Source organism: Oratosquilla oratoria, chromosome 22, assembly GCF_046742065.1.
Source record: "Oratosquilla oratoria isolate Oo_2021 chromosome 22, ASM4674206v1, whole genome shotgun sequence".
Classification (NCBI taxonomy): domain Eukaryota; kingdom Metazoa; phylum Arthropoda; class Malacostraca; order Stomatopoda; family Squillidae; genus Oratosquilla; species Oratosquilla oratoria.
In genome coordinates, this window is record NC_134798.1 from 52,510,702 (window position 1) to 52,518,201 (window position 7,500).

Consider the following 7,500-nt stretch of genomic DNA (forward strand, 5'->3'; position numbering starts at 1 on the left):
ATGATAGTGATAGTTACAATAGTAGGAGTCAGGGCTGCATGGGAGGTAATGAGTGATGATGATAATGATAATGATAGTGATAGTTACAATAACGAGTTAGGGCTTCGTGGGAGGATAATAAGTGATGGTGATGGAGTTGGGGATAATGATAGTTATGATGATGATAATAGTGATAGTGACAATAGTAGGAGTTAGGGCTTCGTTGGGGGTAATGAGTGATGGTGATAATGATAGTTATAATGATGATAGTAGTGATAGTGACAGTAGTAGGGGTCAGGGCTTCGTGAGGGGTAATGAGTGATGGTGATGATGATAATGATAATGATAGTTACAATGATAGTGATAGTTACAATAACGAGTTAGTGCTTCGTGGAAGATACTGAGTGATGGTGATGGTGATAATGATAGTGATAGTTATAATGATGATAGTTGTAATAGTTACAATAATAGGAGTTAGAGCGTTGAGGAGAGTATTGAGTGATGGTGATGATAATGGAATTGATTATAATGAAGATAATGGATGTGATGATGGTAGTAGTAATAGTGATAGTTATATAATGATAATAATAGTAATCGTTAATTGATTAATGAAGATTAAAAATATAGTAGTAATGATAACGGTAATGATAATTATTTGATTAATGATAATAGTGATGAGATGAAGAGTGAAAAAAATAAATTAATAACAACAGTAACGATAGTAAAATGGTAATGATGATGATAATAAATAACCAATTAACAAATAATTAACAAATGAAAAATAACGTAACAAATAAGAAAAAATAATTTTAACGCACTCACAAACACAACCGGTAAAACACACACACACAAACTTCAGTAGAAGATAAATCACAAAAAAACAAAACAAAAAAACAGGAGCTCTGACGTAAGCATAAGCATCCATAACTGTCTTTTGGTATCCATCACGACATATTTTCAAACATTCCTATAGACCTCTATGCATTTCTTTGTGGTTTACATGAATACACTTACCATCCTGCTTCCATCTCCCATGTAAAGAAAATATATTCATACCTTCGAATATATTTTGTATTCTTCGTTTCGTTTTGGGAAAATAGAAAAATAAAATAAAAATCGCGAGAGAAGACGATTCTTTGAAATAGAAAACGGGGACGACAGCGCGCGCGAACGGGAGAAGCCTTGTGCTTATGGAACGCTGTTGACGAAGGCCCTGGGGTGTGATGTAAGGCTGGAAAATAAAAGAAGTAGGGATAGGGAGGGAGGGAGAGAGGGAAGGAGGGAGGGTGGGGAAGGGAGAGGAGGTGTCTGTTTCTTTGGTAATGGAGTCCATAGGTGGAAAAGAAAAGAAAAGAAAAAAAAAAAAAATCCAAAAGAAAACGGAAACCAAATATTTCCTTATCGGGTGTTACTTTTTATTTATTTATTGATTTGCCGCCAGCTGATTTTATCCATATTGTGAGCCATCATTTAACTCTTCCAGGTTGATTTTCTATTTCTTCATTTCCGTGGTACTTGGTGGAAGCTAAGAGGTAAGAACCTATTAATTAAATGTGTTATGAACTTCATGATCGCAGCTTTCCCAGTGAAGACATTGTCTTTGGTGTCGTAAAATTCCACCACGTAAAAAAATGTAGCGTAAATTACGCTTCGAAACAGCTCGAGAAGCAAAAAAGATGAAAACTATTTAAAAAAAAAAACTGTGTTGAGTAGTTCATCATGAAATACCTCCTCCTTCCTCCACCATACTCACTTTGACCGCTCTCCCACTCTCCCTTCCTCTCCTCTTCCTCTCTTCTTCCTCTCCTCTTCCTCTCTTCTTCCTCTCCTCTTCCTCTCTTCTTCCTCTCCTCTGTCCTCTCTTATTTACCTCTTTTCTTCGCAACTTCCTTTCCTCCTCTCCTTTCTCTCCTTTCCTCTCTCTTTTCCACTTCCATATCTCCATCTTTCTCTTTTTTTCTCTCTTTTCGTGCTCTCTTCCTTCTCTTTTTTACTAATTTCCCTTCCCTTCTTGTTCCCCCCCCAAAAAATAACTCCCTCATCTCAAAAGAGAAATATATTTTTAATAGACAGAAAAGTGAATAAGATATACGAATAGATAAATATATTAAAAACGAATTTAAAAAAAATGACTCTATAAGAATATAAAAACAGATAAATGAAATAAATAGATAAAGTACAAAAAAATCAAAGCTTCTTACAAGACTAGATATTAAGCATTCTATCAGATACGCTCTGAAGGAGGATTAGGGTGAGAGTGGGGGGAGGGGGGTTGGGGGAAGGACGGAAGGGGTAGGATATTGAAGGTAAAAAATCACTGTCAAAAATAATTAATTCCGAAGACTATTTTGTCGTGAATCCGGCGAGGGTGGGTGGGTGGGTGCAGTGCTCGGGGGGGGGATAGGGGGATTTTGGAGGGTAGGGTGGGGTGGGGGGATATATACCGGACACATTCGCAAAGAAACGAACCCTTGTTAACGAGGTCCATGTCATTAAAACCAACGAGAGAGCTTGCGCCTTTCCGAAATAGAAATTTGGTCGCGAGACCATTCTTCTCGAAATTTTGACATTACTCTGCCTCGACTAAAAAAAAAAAAAAAAAAAAAAAGAAAAAAAAAAAGGCGGGGGGGAAGACAGTCACTGAGACAGGCAAATAGTGACTGTCATTCTTCTCGAAATTTGGAAAAGAGTGACGAAATTCTTCCCCGAAATGGGAAATGGTGACGCATTTGTTTTTCAAAACCAAAAAAGCTGGTGACGTCATTCTTCTCGAAATTATGATTTTGGGTTGCATTTCCTCCCCGTGTGTTATTTACCATATGAAAAAATCTATCAATCCCACTATCTATCCATCTATCTATCTGTTTCCTCTATCTGTTCGTCCATCTATCTATCTGTCTATCCCCCTATCCATCCATCCATCCATCCATCAATCCATCCATCCACATCCCTCATGCGTGTATTTACGTATCCAGGTTGCAGACACGGCTTGCAAGGTCTGCCCCGCGCAACATAAATTCTGAATCTTTTGCGGAGGTGATGTATTGCCAAGGCTGAGACTAAATCATGTCTCTGCGGGTGAAGCCATGGTTTTGAAAAGTCACTAGGAATAAGCTATTACTTCGACAGGTAAAGCCATAATAAGAGTAATTTATGTGGATACATTTATCTATTTTGTGTATGTAAGGTGCGTGTATGTATGTGTGTGTGTGTGAATACTATGAGGAAAATTTGACTAATTTGAGACCTCTTGGTACATGTGAAAAAATATATATACAATATATATATATATATATATATATATATATATATATATATATGTATATATATATATATATACATTATATATACAATATATATATATATATATATATATATATATATATATATATACATATGTATAATGTCTTGCTGCATAATCCCCTTGCTTTACATTAAACTTATATTTATGAAATATTGAAAGATTTACTCAAAGATGACTAAAGGGGCTATCATACTAGGCTTCCACAATTATCTCACTGGGCTTCCACGGGCTTCGCCAGCACCAACAGTTGATAGTTCGTTTGAGTAAGAACGACTTCGGTTACAATATTTTCATTTTCAAATCTCCAAATATCAAATTATCTCTCCGTCATAGATAGCAAAACTGAATGAATGATGAACTTAGAAATTGTAAATCTAGACGAATGTTAGATATACTCTAGAAATGTTCTTAGAGAAGTCTAGGTTTCTGTAAGCAAAGTCATATTCTAGTTATTCAAATGGAGGTTGGAGGTAGGATGTCGGAGGAAAAATAAACTAGTGTGATAGCCCCTGATAACCGTGACGATTTCTTAACTGAATTCTGGCTGAGAACCAGAAAATTTCATTCGGTTATGAGAAACCCATTGTGTGCGTTTGGGGGTTTAAGTGGAAATCTATTTTAATCCTCTTCGCGCACCAGATCGCAATTATGAGTTACACGGAGCGAGAGTTAGTTAAGTGGACAATTAAGACGAGTTCCGAGTTTATTTTGGGTCGAGCAAGATTACATGATGGTTAGAGCTGAAAGAAAAACTCGTTGGTCCAAATTTGTCGGAGTCGTAATATAACGACTCCCCCCTCAGTTTATTTTGGGTCGGTCGGCGCGAGCAAGATTATATGATGGGTAGAACTAAGAGAATTTTTTTTTTACCCAAACACGTCGGAGTCGTAATATAATGACGCCCCCTTCAGTCGTATCTCTCGTTATAAATCTACCCCCCCCATCCCATGTACTAGTGCGTTTGGTCATGTACCCACTTCAGAAAAAGAAAAAAAATATGTAAAGGCAAAACACACACACACACACACACACACACACACACACACACACACACACACACACACACACACACACACACACACACACACACACACACACACACACGCACACACACACACACAAAAAACAATTCACGATTTTAAGAGCAAACTAGACACTGCGAGATACAAAGGCGGGGCACCACAAGCGTAGCTCCCCTTCCCGTAAAATACAACTAGATAAACACACACACTGAAACACACACAATGAAACACACTTATTATCAGAATATTTCTCTAAAGAAATATAAAATTTAAATAAGATATATACATATATATATGTATATATATATATATATATATATATATATATATGAGAGAGAATGTACATATATAATATGTACATAGTGAGATATATTGTATTACATAATTGATACTAGACTTTTATACATGATATTGAGCAACTCACCCTCCCCTTTATGAAATCATCCCTTAGTAAGTCTTAATATAATACATTAACATCCAATCACACACATTCTAATGCATTATCCATTAAGTACAAAATCTTTGCACCCTCTAAATTATTAATAATAACATGCATTATAATACAGTAACAATTGAATAGAATTGTATATAGTAAATTCAAGATAGAATACAGTAGGGTCTAGTGCAATATAGGGAATGGAGTTCACTGATGTGCAGTTGCATGCAATTGCTGACAGCTCCGGCGATGTATTCAGTGACCTGCAATGCATTGATGTATAACAGAATACAATAGGACACAATACAATGCATTGAAATACAATATATATATATATATATATACAGTATATAATATATATATAATATTATATATATATATAATATATATATAATATTATAATATATATAATATATATATAATATTATATATACATATATATATATATATATATATATATATATATATATATGTGTGTGTGTGTGTGTGTGTGTGTATCTGTGTATGTGTGTGTGTATATATATATATGTGTGTGTGTGTGTTTGTGTGTGTGTGTTTGTGTGTGTGTGTTTGTGTGTGTGTATACGGTATATGCATATTGGTCTCCAATGAATTAGTGTACGAGTATAATACAAGACACAAAAAACCGCATTACAATATAAATATAGATTAGAATAAAACTTGAAGTTTATGAGAGGATGCACATGTCTTTGTACAAAATCGCCACCTTTATCCTATATGCTTGGATACCTCAGTAACAAAATCAAAACTAGATACTACACCACCATACTCATATATATATATACATATATATATATATAATTTTTTTCAACATATATATATATATATATATATATATATATATATATATATATACATTTTTTTAGCAACACTATTCCTCTCCGGATGTTCGGGTTTGGCACAGAGGTCCACCTGCACTCGAGAATTATCCCCGCAACTGGGCCTCTTCCGGGGGAAGGTAATAACCGTAGGGTATTCATTTGGTTTCTGGCAACTGCCAGATACCTTTGCTGGGTATTAGCATTCAACGTAATTAAATGACACAATTAAATACAATGATATACAATAGTATGCAAAATTATACAGCCTACGAGGAGCACTGTCCCCTCACAATGTAATACATTAAAATACAATAGGAGGAATACAATAGTTTGCAATAGTTATGTACGTAGCTACAAAATAAGATCAAATTGAAATTGCTCATTAGGTCAAACCAGAGAAAATACAAATTGAAAATACGAAATCTACAGATTGCTGGAAATGTTTTTTTTTTTTTTTTTTTTTTTTGGTTGGTGTTATAGCTTTGCTAACAAAAGATTAATAAAATCGCCTGACGGCAGCTAGAATAATAGGAAAAGGGCATCCATTGAGTCGTTTCCTTGAGGAAGCTTGAAGTAGAAGTAAAATGATATGGAGTGAATAAATAATATAAAAGTAAATAATAATTTCTAACCATTTGAAAAGAATTTCCTAAATTCAAAGTATGCTTTCTGAAAAGAAAATTAAAGACTAAAAAACATGCATCTGAATGTCATTTTTGTAAACTGAATTTTTTTAAATCGATTAGATTTTCGAGAAGAATTTTCAAAACTAAAAAATATGCATCTGGAGGACATTTTTGTAGACTGAATTATTTTGATGATTTTTTTTCATGGATTAGCTTTTCGAGAAGAATTTTCAAAATTTAAAGGTTGCATTGCCAACATGGAGGAACTCATGAGATGTTGGGAGGAAATTACATTCCATCCAATTTATCAGTTCAATTAAATGGTCGAACGTAGAGAGAGAAAGAGAGAAGGAGAGAGAGAGAGAGAGAGAGAGAGAGAGAGGAAGAGAGAAAGAGAGAGAGAGAGGTCCTTAATAGTAATATATATTTCTGTAGACCAGCGTCGCATTTTTTAAGTTTTGTGTGTGTGTGTGTGTGTGTGTGTGTGTGTGTGTGTGTGTGTGTGTGTGTGTGTGTGTGTGTGTGTGTGTGTAATAAGGTCATTAATAAAGCTAAGACTAGATATGTCTAGACATCATTGACTCCAGTGACTTCCTAGACATTATAGACATTATCTAGTAAATAAACACAGACAAGTTCTTCATAACTTCATATGATGGTGATGAGAAGCCTACGCCAGGAGGCGCTGAGTAGCTGCGGCCGAAGCCGTCACCTTTGCTCTAAAAGCTGGGGATCTAAGAAGAGTGCGGGACTCGAACCCACAACTAAGGGAATGTGAGACCAGCATGCTTGCGTTGACGCCATCAGCGCAGTAATTGCAACAAGAGTAGATCTTTATTTAAAAATAGGACTTTATATTCTGTGTGAAAGGTTTTACACACACACACACACACACACACACACACACACACACACACACACACACACACACACACACATACACACACACACACACACACAAACACACATATATATAATATATATATATATATATATATATTCTAGAGCTAAAATGTGAAGAGGGGGAAAGAATTACGACAGGGAGACGAGGTAACGAAGAGAGAGGGAGAGTAAGAATGATCATTGCCATTTACGGGTAAATGAGCAATTATCATTAAAGAGAGAAAAAAAAGAGTAATAATTATCGTCCTCTTTTCTTGTTGTGTTAGACTGCCATTATGGGAAATGTAAAATGTGTCGTGATATTTCATCAATATATATATATATATATATATATATATATATATATATATATATATATACTGTATATATATATCTACATACATATATA